An 11,989-nucleotide genomic window follows, 5' to 3' on the forward strand; every position below is an offset into this window, starting at 1 on the left:
AAATGGTCGGGTAAAAGAAAAGTTACTAGACCTAGAAACAGACGAGAGGAGGTTCTTGAGCTTGAACAAGGCTCTTATGCAGTAAAAAGAGGGATATTTGCATGAGAAATGGGTCTTCAATGTCTACCGCAGTAAATCTATACAGAGCTAAGATCAAAAAGGGGCAATAAAATTCAAATCTACTGAGAGCCGTGATGAACTATGAAGAACAGAGGATGAACTATGAAGCCCTAGTGCGGGTCTGCCCTATGGAGTGGCGAGGACTCACCGGAGCTGAGGAGGAGCGGAGGTTGCTGCCGTTTGTCTGGACCGAGTCAGGGTGATGCAGCGGCCAAGGTTGACGAAGACCGGGGGCGCGACGGCGGCGGCAGTAGCAGAGCTCGGGCAGGGGAGTAGTGGCGCGAGGAAGAAGATGAAGGAGAGAGAAGTGGCTGAGAGCCCGTCGGGCCGGCCTATTTATAAGGCGAGCTCATAAGTGGGCGCGAGAATCAAGGAGACCACGGCGTGGTTATCTCCCCACGAAACGCCTCGATTTTCGGGATGACAGTAAATGTAAAGATCCGTTGCGGATCTGGCGGAGTAAAAAACGGGCTTAATGGAAGATGACGTCACGGCGGATTACCCGGAGTCTAGAGGATGACGTCATGCTGGGTTATGGTCTTCACACAATTGTAAGCCGGCGATTTTCTGTCGAAGGGATTGAAGATTGACATGAGCCGGCTCAAATCAATCTGGGGCCTAATGTTGAGGATATAGACCTTAGAGTCACCCGCCAGGAGGGGCCGGGTTACTCATATGGTCGTTGCCAGAAGCCCGGAGCCAAGCTTGAAGACGATGGGCCAGAGATGGGCTCAAGACCCGGATATGGCTTAAGGCCCGTAGTTACAATCATTATTATGGTAGAACTTGTAGTGTAAGGCAAGAATAGTTGAGAGTCCGAGCCAGACACTCTTATGAGCCGGCCGGGACTCTGAGAGCTGTTGGGCGTCAGACTCCCTATATAAAGGGACGACCCGGCAGCGGTTTAGGAACAAGAAAGATCTCGTCGAGAGCCAGGCCAAGCAGTTAAGCTCCCTGGTCATCGAAACCCTAATCAATACCACCTCAAACTAGACGTAGGCTTTTATCTTCACCGTAAGGGGCCGAACCAGTATAAACCCTCGTGTTCCTTGTCCCACTTAACCCCTTCAAGCTTCCTAGTTGCGATGGCTCCACGACTAAGTCCTAGCTCGAGGACATCTGCCGTGACAATTCCACGACAGGTAATGTCATGAACTTCCTCTCCCCTAGCCTAAATGGTTTTCTACGTTATATCCTGTCATGGATATCATGCTCTGCTTGTCCTTGGGAAGGATATATCCTTGAAATATGTGTTTAAACACATTTTCCTTTCCATTGTTCTGTTTAATCTGATAATCATATTTTTCTTTCCATTGTTTGGTTTAAACCTTCTTGTGATCTATATTATATAAGTAGTAATATTTCCCTGCTTATGTAAACACCTCGGTTGTACAACTCTGTCAGTAAGACCCTGTTACTATTGTTGACTAATACAATGCCCGTGCGTTGCCACATGCCTTTAATTTTTTTTCATGTTGGTGTATAAAACTTGATGATATTTTTGTGCCTTTCAATGACATCGCATGGGGACCCTTGTCGATGTTTTTAAACATCGACATAATCCATCTTTGTCTCTCTCATCCCCTACAATAATAAACATATATGTAGAAATATACCTTTTGTGTGATCATGTGCTAAATATATACAAAAAATAACAATTATTTTGTATGCACCTCTTCTGATTGTGTAAAACTCGATGAGGTCTCAGTCCAATCCATCAAAGCATCATCCGAAGCCATCAGTTTTAAACTCTGACCCGAAAAAGTAAAGATATATTCATCGATTAGCTGCTAGATAATAGCATGTGACATTTTTAGTCAAAGTGAGTGGCATCGTGCCTTCTATTAGAGCGGGTCACATCCAATTTCGATATGGCTCACCTTTGAATCACTTGTTGGTAATTATTCCATAGAAATGACTTATTAGGATACGTGGTATTATTCACTATATAAAAAATGTGTGACATTTCTTTCAAAGCAAACAGTGGCTTTTCCCTTAAAAAAGCAATCAACAACTCATTTTCTTCTTATCTAAAAAAGGCGATTCACTCTCTCAGCCCACAACACATTGCTCACACTCATATCTCATTCCCCCAACCTACTCACCCCGCGCCGTCGCCATCTCTCCCCACCATGGAAAATCATATCCAAATAAATGCCAGCTCTATCAAAAAAATGAAAAAAAAATCTAAAGATACTTTAACATTGTTATCTATCTTGGTACTGCTGCTCATCTCACTTGAAAAGAATATTTACAAATGATAATACTTTTGCTCATATCTCTTCTAAGCAACCTGATGAACATTGTAGTCAATGATACGTCCTTGGTGCTCAAATGGTGAAGCTTCTACTTCACTCCTTGCTTTCTTTAAGAATTGGCACATATTACAATCAAGGATTCCTAATCTCTTGGGCATATATCACATCAAACGATAGGGCATTCTACACAATTGTTTCCCTCCCACTGAACCTGAAGTTATTAGCCCTACACAATGGAGTTATTCATGTTGATTTTAACCTTGATGGTATACCTGGTGGATCTACCATTGAATATATCAGACTACATATGAGGATATATGTGCCTAAATGTGATAGGGACCTGCATCCTTGATCCCAGGCTTATTAATCTTGGTGGACTCGATGAGGTCAATGTTGGCAATACTGCCATCACGAAGCCACATTTTATAATGGAAGCAACATGGTGAGACTCAAATATTGTATTACGATTTGCGAGCAGCATGTTGAACCCCAAACTGGAGTCATTCTTGTCCTTGAGGCTAGGTACAGCTTGGTAGCAATCTCTTCAAAGCAGAAGTGGCGGAACTTGATCTTGTCTTCGCCGGTCTTTTATTGGATCAGCATGCTACCACACTTGTCAGAACGACCCTCTATGAAAAAAAATTAAGAGACATTGGAACAATCCTTTGACAGTACAGGGTTTGTTAGCATGCACTAATCCACTAATCTTTAAAATGAATAAATGTTAGTAATTATATCAAAACCAGAAGATGAACAACACTACTGCTCTCTCCACGACATAAACCGACGAATTCTAGACTCTAACAATCCTGAATATGTATGAATAAAACAACCAGGCTCAGCTATTTTGCATAAACCATGAAAATCTGTAGGAACTTCAATGTGTTCAATTGAAAAAATAGCACATGACTATAGAAAGAACAGCAGGCTTGATAATAACTAATCCATGAACAGAACTTGTTTAACACATGACTAATCCATGACTATAAAAAGTTCATTATACTCGGTCACTCGTCTGTTGCGTGCCATGATTTTTCCGTCTTTATTGACCATCATTACTTTGATCCGTCTAACTTGTTTAGCATGTAGCATGTATTCCCATATTGTATGGCTCAATCATTCAAACCTCTATATTGATCATTTACTTGCTTGTGTGGTCTGGGATGCCTTGTGTCCTGTCTATTTGTAATATGATTTTGCTGGCAGGATTTGCTTGTCTTTCTGGAAGGACTGGTTTATTGAGCGATTCTGATCAAGGTGGCCCTTGTCAGCTATTCACGTCCATAGCGATGAATGACTCAATCACTTGGCGCTCCTGTCTAGAAAAAAAATCATTATAAAGTTGGCCCTAGGCGTTTCTAGTGATTTTACAAGAAGAATCAATATAAAGTCTTATAGTCTTCCTGTAGTTGTCATTCTCACGTTTGAAATTTTCAATCTTCTTCCGGACTTAGTCTGGTCCACTTAATCATGTACGCGAGGTTGTGCTTCAGGGATGGACATTCCTTATGTGAAATCCAATATGGGATACATAGTAACATCAACATGTCAGGCAAAGAGTCACATCGAAGAAAAACACAAGAAAACTATGAACAGGTTTGTTTCTGTTGAAGACAATCAACAATAGATCATCATTTTTCTGTTTATCTGTTTTTATTTCATTTTAACAACAGGTCATCATTTTTCCATAGGCTATTCACTTAATTGGTCTCATTGAATTCATTTTGACAACACCCTAAAGGTAAAACAGAACTTGCCATGGTTTTCCATTGAGCTGAAGAATAAAATAAACCACATGCCTGGGAAGTAGATTGATACTGTTGAGTCCAAGAAGATCCATTAGAAACAGCTGATTTAGTGGCCCAAGCTTCTATAGTATATGGTGCAGTATTGCCGATGAATGTAGCAGAAATGCTTTCCTCCAATTTAGCCATTTTTAAATCAAAATCAACAATATTTTCACTGCATTTCACCACATTCAGTTATATCAAAATTTCAAGAATACAAAGTAATAATTTGACAATGGTGCTAAATAAATAAATTATTTCACTCGTAGAGTGCTAGTTCTGGTATCCTAGCAAAGTAAGCTAAATCAAAGTGTCATAGCTAAGAAAGCATACTCAAAACCTCTCTCGATTTTTTTTACACCATTACCATACGTGTTTCCAGACTTGATTTTGCTGTTAGGAGCCAGCAACAACAGCCAGAAGCATTGGCATTATTGATGATATAACTGAACCTTTATGTAGCAAGTGTTTCAGAGATTTATATTCGACACAACAACTTGCTGAATACTACTTTGAACTTAAAAGGTGAGGGAGAAATCAAAACTTGAGTCACACAGTCACATCAATGATACGATGAGAATGAAAAAATCAGTGGAAAAGTACCTCTTAATATTTCACAGTTTCATCATGGTCATCAACACCGTTAAGTTGGAATTCGAGAGTTTTAGGAAATGTGACTGTGATTCAGTAGATTTCCCTTCTGCCATAAATAATGATGTATGGATAGCTGCAACTTTTCTTCATACTATCCCAACGCACGGACGCATGTAGGACAAAAAAATGACAGCAATCATGGGAAAACATACCATTACCAAAATCAAAGGTATAACATAATATATTGTCAGCATGATAAAAATGAGATCATGTTAATTTCCCTATAAAACTGAGATCAAAGGTATATATTTCACAGGAATTTAACAACCACGATCATAAGTTCTGAATGGCGCTTCAAGGATTAAAAAAACATATTGCCCTACAAAAATAAATAAATATTCAAGGAAGACAACTGATGGTTGAATCCTGAAAGTCTAAAATCTCTAGATCACATATCTAGCATCTGATACTTACATCCCTAGTAAAATATAATTTTAAAATTTCCTAGAATACGAAAAGAGCCCTATATAGCTACAAGAGATATGTATGAGGTGACAAGCTCTTACACATGTATATATGTATGAGGTGGTCAGGAGTGAATCCCTTTTCTGATCTCTTTCTTTCATCCATTGTTCTCTGTCTCGCTTGATCCAGTCATGTTCCAGCACTCCTCACAAAAGTATCACTTCCAGACTCCTAGTATGGGCCGAAAGGAGGAGTTTTATTTTTTTCTGATTATACATGCAACAGGGAATAGTTAAAAACAATAACAAATTAAATGATCATGTGGTGAACCGGCTTCTTCTCCACTGCATTTGCTGATGACATAGGAAGTCACTGCAATATGGTATTATGAAATTATTTTTCATGAAAAAATGATGATACACTTTCATCTAACCAACTTGAATACTCACTTTCCTCAAGAAAACAATCTGAATAGTCTTGTGCATGGCATGATCCAAATTCAGACGACACACTTCCTTATATGCTATCTATTAATGAACGAACGGGTACTTACATGTATATGAGGCCAGAACCGGGCATCGCGGACAGGGTATCTGTCTTCCACATCATCAGCATGGAGGAGCTCCTCCTCGGCTGCTCACTGAAGGACGACAACGATGTATCCATTTCCCATCTTTATTGTGGAAATGCATTCTGGAAACAATAAAAGAAATAATAAAAATACAGGGAGTTATACTAAAGAAGAAAAATCCTTGCATGCCAATCGTATGAAATAGCTAATGCAATTATCCCATATATAAATGCATCCCTAACACCAGCAACCGCTCCGGAATATATTCCACGTAAAAAACGCACCGATCATAGATTTATGAGATAAAAGTAATAGAGTCAAGTTAGACTACCCAAAACGATGCATGTGGTTCTACTTGTCACTTTTGACCTTAAGTGGTTTCCGTGGACATATAGTATGATGAATTTACTACATAGTGACCTTAAATTGTTTCAGTACACATATAGAAGGATAGAAATTCTACATGTACTGGGAACTACCACCAAAGCAATGTTCTATTGGATCCAGCTTCAACAAAAAAATTATATTGATTCATCAATCATAGACATAAAGTTTGGCTCAAAGAAGGAGGACTACATACAACTTCCAAAATTTTATGTGTGCCAACCAGTGGTTTCGGGCTGACATTCAGATAGACGATGCAGCTTGGAAGTAATTCTAAATGACAGTCATTTTCCATATTATATCTGCAGGTGCATGCTAGTGCAAAGTAGTGCTACATCATGAAGTTGTTGTAAGGTACATCGGGAAATAAATAAAAATTCAGTGCAAGCATGGTTGCAAATTATTTGGCAAGAGCGTAGCGTGCAGGCCACTTACCAGGTCCGGCACCCATACGCCCCTAGTAATTAGCAATGGTGAAAAGTCTAAAACAATTGGATGGCACAATCCACAATCAACAGAAGCAAAAAAAATCCTTAGGCGCCTCTCCACGATCCGTTGCCCGGTCCACCTCGGAGTTTGGCCTGCTTCGAGCCCCGTTTGTGTTCAGCAACGGCGGCGGCCCTGCAACTGCAATCATTTATCCTAGTCTCCATAGTAGAACAATGGATGATCACAACTTCAAATTCTAGTATATACTGAATTAGTAAGGACCAGCGGGATAGCAAAAATTCAGAAAATTTCATTCTAAAATAGAAACCTCTAATTAATCAGACAATAAACTTGCCGTTTGATCTGATGATGAAAGGCACAAATGAATGGTTGTCGTGCATGCACATAAAAAATCTGCAAGAGAGTATGCAATCATCAATTCAATTTTTACAGCCTGGGAGTTAACACTGATAGGCCTTGCCTTGAATCAGGTCAAAACGAATGACCACAAGATTTTATTAGTACAGACTGCAGACCAAAAATTCCTCTTAAACACTTTTTACTGACTTCTGTATTGTTTTGTTCAGTACTTCAGTTCTTCAGTTTAGCATTCTAAACAAGCCAATGATGTTGAAAACAAGGTATGCTATTACGGATAGTTTTAAGGCTTGGCAACCAATGAATTTAGTAGCACACAATTAAACAACATCAGGTGACAAATTCAGCTTCCATGCTGATCCTAAATACTGCAACAAAATGTTTGACAGAATATGCAGGTCAGTTTGGCACTATAAGTTCCCAATCATTAGCTCACCTCAGGGGTAAAACAAGCTACCATATAGTAAAGTACCAAATCACATGAGCAGTGTTGTAATCAGTCATGTAGATATTATAGAACATCACTAATTTTAACCAGTTCTGTAGTAGCTGTATAACTTTAGTGATTTTGGAAGCTTTGTAAGACTAATTCCCAAATTCCATCTGGTAGTAATTAAAAAATTCCATACAATGAAAATACTCGTATATATTTCCATCATGAACTCAATATACGTGTGAATAAATCGATAAGTAAATCAATATGGTGCATACTCTAAAATCTCAGAGATCTTTGATGTCGTAGAAGTTATTAGTCTTCTACTCGTTTCGGAAATCCCTATAGAAAAAGGGAGTACATTTCAAACTCCAGAACATGATGGTGCAAATGGTGAACTTAATAAAGCTATAATGGGCCAGTATACTACATGGAGCATAAATCTGCAACATGAATTTTGTAGTTATAGTATTATTACTTTCTTCGAAAATGAAAATCTGTTTGCAGCATGGTTGTGAAGCATGCATACATGTGCACAATCAAGGATTGAAGTCCAAATCTCAGCATGTTCCACGTCACCAGAACATCATCGTATTCCCAAGTAACCAAAAATATTGTTACTCTTGGTTGCCGTGAAATTTCTACAACAAAGAGGGGACAATTCAGTACAGAGATAACAGAGAGAAGGGGGGCGTAGTGTTGTTGTCATTGTGCTCCCTCACCTCCCGGCCCTGCAACTTGAAACCACCGGCGCCTCTGCACTGCAACCCCGTATGCACATCGTCCCTCTCCCTCACCCGACACAAGACACACAAGCTAGCACCGGCCAAAAATCAATCAATCAATCAGTCAGTCAGGGGAAGCTTGTTGATTGACATCCAAAAATTCAATGAGTTAGAGAGCAGAATGAACTCATTAACAGCACACATAAACAACCAACCATCCCCTGGTTCAAACTGGTACTGGTACATATTTACATATTCGACGGTTCGGTTTAGGCACCAGAAAGCAGAAAGCAGAGATATAAGATGATAGATAACATGGAACCAGAAAGCAGGACAACGACACAGAGAAAAACGTTCAGATTGCAATTCGTGTATACCAAGCTATGCTATGCATTTTGGCATAAGTTGTGCAATCACGCACATATTTTCTTTCAAATAAAAGTAGTACTCAAAGTCTGAATTCAGTTTCAAAGACAAAGCACGCATACTGAAGTTCGATGACAGGTCGACGGAGGTTGTCCCTGCAGGACACCTTGTCGGACAGCGCTGAACTTGTTGCCGGTGATGCTAGGCACTGGGGGGACGGCATGAACAGCAGCATCGGCAGGAACAGCCTGATGAAGCATTTTAAAAGCATTCATACAGAATATAATCTTCTAGATGATAATAATAAAAAATACAAGTGCAATAATCCACCAAATGTAGGAAAGCATTGTTACAGAATATATATTCTAATCCGTGATAAATAGAGATCTGAAACCATTGATCACATGCAAGAAAACAGGAGGAGGAGGTGCACAACTACATGTAGGGCGTGCAGGTGCCGCTGAACTCATGAGTCGTGGGCTCCTGTTGCTTCCGTCGATCTCGTCATCCCCAAAGTCAAGTATAGTGCCATAACATCAATCATATATGTGTTGGCATTTTACTGTACCTGTTATGACAGGGATGGCCTTGCTTTAAATAGAGCATGTTCAAAGTGTGAGAGTTCAATCAAACTCGACGAACTCATTGATGGTGTCCAATTTACCAGGAATTGGGTTCTCTCATCCAAAGCGGCCACAACTACTTAGTTTTACCTAAACAAGGAAGGCATGGTCAAACAATTTAATTCCACGCGTTGCACATTCATAAATCACATGACAGATGTACCACGCATTCATAATTGTACAAAGTAACTACCAAGTGTTCCCGAAAGAATAAATCCACACACGCAATCAGCTAAACATAAAAATTTACCTCAAAAAAATAGGATGTATGGTGAGTTAGTGCTTGCACGGGTTCATATTTTCCTTACTTCTGATTCGCTCTCCCCAATATACTTGTTCAATTGATCAGGCCCCTAAAGTTCCAGAAAAGGAAACATTGTACAGTTTATACAGAACACAAATTAGGTAGAAAGAATATGGCAATCTCAAAATAAATTGTCATTAGTGTTTTCCCACAACCTGGAGATCCAAGCAGAAAAGACCAGCTCGCATGACTGGCACCAAAAAGGGAAGATGAAACCATAATTAGGTATTTAAAGCAGTAACATGAAACACTAAAACTTATAAAATGCAAATAAAAACCGCAGATCTTGGTGAACTACCTTCGATATGAATTCAGAGGTGGCTTACGGTTTTAATCTACCAATCACTATGATGACCAGATGACACATAGTTAACTGCAATACCACACGCCCTGCCCTGTTCATCGCTTAGGGCAGCAATGTGGTCACTGGATAAAGATTAAAAAAATTCAGGCGCCTGGTTTGAACAATAACACACGCCCTCCCCTGTTCCCAAAAAATACCATCAACATGGCCACTCGCTAAAGTTTCAGGAGTACCCATTCTTGGAGTCGCCCACTCGAGTCCTAAATGTTTTAGCAAAGTATAAAGTACAAAGGTTAATCATGTGTCACTGCATGTTTCAGCAATTATATGGTAAGGAATCAAGCTATGAACTCAGGCATACCTTCGTATCTTGGCCTTCTAGTTCACCAAAGATCAGGTTCAGCCTTTCAGGTACCTAATAAGAAATAAGAACAGATTTGTCAGGTGGCAACTTAGATACCAATGATGACCGTGTATGCCTGAGACCAACAAGCAGCTCATCAGGGAGGTGGGTTAAGACAAGAAGCAGCTCATCAGGGAGGTGGTGAATCTAAGGATGCCCATCTGCACCGGGGAGCAGAACAAGATGTGGTGTGGTGAGACTGCAATAACAGGCTCATTGCCCATAACCGTGTGGCGGACATACGAAATTCAGTTTGTTCCTAGCTACTCCCTCCATTCCTAAATATAAGCCCTTTTAGATATTCTAATGTGGACTACATACAAAGCAAAATGAGTGAAACTACACTCTAAAATACGTCTATATACATCCGAATGTAGTCCGTATTGAAATCTCTAAAAAAAGGTTTATATTTTGAAACAAAGGGAGTAGATTTTATGTCCTGTATATAAATGGACCCGAGAGATGAAATTTAGTCCTCTCCCCAACCAGACATACCAGCCCCGGCTTCTTCCCAGCGGTTGTCGGATCATGATCCAGGACAAGTTTTTTTTACGAGGATTGAAATGCAAACCCTTGTGTTGCTATGCTGCCACCCAAGATAGTATTCTTGGATGAAAGTTATCAAATACCAGAATGTAACAGAACTAAACATTACATTTGTGAGATTTGAAATCACTCACCACAGAACAAGCCTATCGTCGCAAGAAAGTGCTAATGAAACACAAGTTTTATAGCAACCACGGTTTAATCATCATTTGGAACACGGTAAAGACCAACCACAAACCTAGTCACGGAAGCAGCTTCCCGGCCATGAAGCACGCGAACTTATTGCTCTGGGAGTACTCATACGGCACCCCAGCCACGGTGAGCAGCCGCTCCAGGACCTCCTTGGCCTGGTCGGGCTCCGCGGTCTCGCACTCCAGCTCGTAGTTTGTGCCGAAATCAAAGTGTGTCTCGTCGAGCTCTAGCATGAGCCCCTGCCCCTCGCCCTCCTCGAGCTCATACTAACCGCCGGTGTTCCGGAAGCCGCCGAGGCAGACGAACGGCGCTTTGTCCCCGCCGACGCCGTACTCGTCGGAGACGAGCCGGACGATGGGGGAGTCGACCGCGCCGAGACGGGCAGGGTTGTCGACGCAGGTGAGGGCGAGGGCGGGGTCAAGGGGCTGCACGACCTCCTCAACGCGGCTGACGCCGGCGTCGATGCGCGGGCGGCGCTTGAGCGTGAGGACGGCGCGGGAGGGGTCGCGGTCGTCGGTGCCGTAGAGGCGGACGTCCCGCTGGGCGGCGGTGGTGGCGGCGAGGGGCCGCGCTGGGGCGTCGGTGCGGAGCAGGCGGGGCGCGAGGAAGGAGGAGAGGCGCCGGTGTGCAGCCGCGTCGGGGAGACGGAGCTTGATCTCGACCTCCATGGGGTTGGGGTTGCGGCTAGGGCTGGGAAGGCGGGGGCGGGCGGCGGCGGCGTCTACTCTGGGAGTTCCAGGGATCGAGAGGAGCGGACGAAAAAACCTAGAAAAAAACCTACCAAAAAAACCAGTGGAAGGTGGGATGAAAAAAAACCGGACGAAAATGGTGGGACGAAAATAAACCCGGAACGGAGACTACCAACTGAGACATTAGGAGTAGAGATGACATTTCGGTAGCCATCGATGGACGAGAACTTTGCCTAATGGTCCGCCTCGTTCAACGAGCAGGAAAATGGTTCTCTTCGTCCCTCTCCCTTGGTATCGATGTTGTTGCCGACATAACTAACAGACTACCCTCTGACATGCCTTGCTATCGTGACCGTGCAAGATGTCAGCCCCCTTCCTACTTTTAACCCACATGGTGGGCCCATAACCCACAGTTCCA

General features: G+C 41.8%; 1 long non-coding RNA gene and 1 pseudogene across 5 annotated transcripts; both read right to left on the reverse strand.

Moving 5' to 3' along the window:
• Window positions 1–3,184: 3,184 nt before the first annotated feature.
• Window positions 3,185–9,912, reverse strand: LOC123497125 (uncharacterized). Of its 5 annotated transcripts, none has more exons than XR_012203104.1 (11): window positions 9,384–9,912; window positions 9,175–9,223; window positions 8,950–9,078; window positions 8,633–8,758; window positions 8,142–8,235; window positions 7,898–8,060; window positions 6,721–7,761; window positions 5,778–5,917; window positions 5,555–5,596; window positions 5,326–5,455; window positions 3,185–4,340 (listed from the first exon to the last, which is right to left on the reverse strand). It is a non-coding gene; the product is annotated as an uncharacterized lncRNA (long non-coding RNA). The 5 variants fall into 5 exon arrangements; XR_012203103.1 differs by having other exon boundaries at window positions 3,185–3,693; window positions 3,801–4,340; window positions 5,326–5,596; XR_012203102.1 differs by having other exon boundaries at window positions 3,185–3,697; window positions 3,801–4,340; window positions 5,326–5,596.
• A 189-nt stretch (window positions 9,913–10,101) lies between these two features.
• On the reverse strand, window positions 10,102–11,570 carry LOC109768419 (triphosphate tunnel metalloenzyme 3-like; annotated as a pseudogene).
• Between the last annotated feature and the right edge of the window lie 419 nt (window positions 11,571–11,989).

This window comes from Aegilops tauschii, chromosome 2, assembly GCF_002575655.3.
Source record: "Aegilops tauschii subsp. strangulata cultivar AL8/78 chromosome 2, Aet v6.0, whole genome shotgun sequence".
NCBI lineage: Eukaryota > Viridiplantae > Streptophyta > Magnoliopsida > Poales > Poaceae > Aegilops > Aegilops tauschii.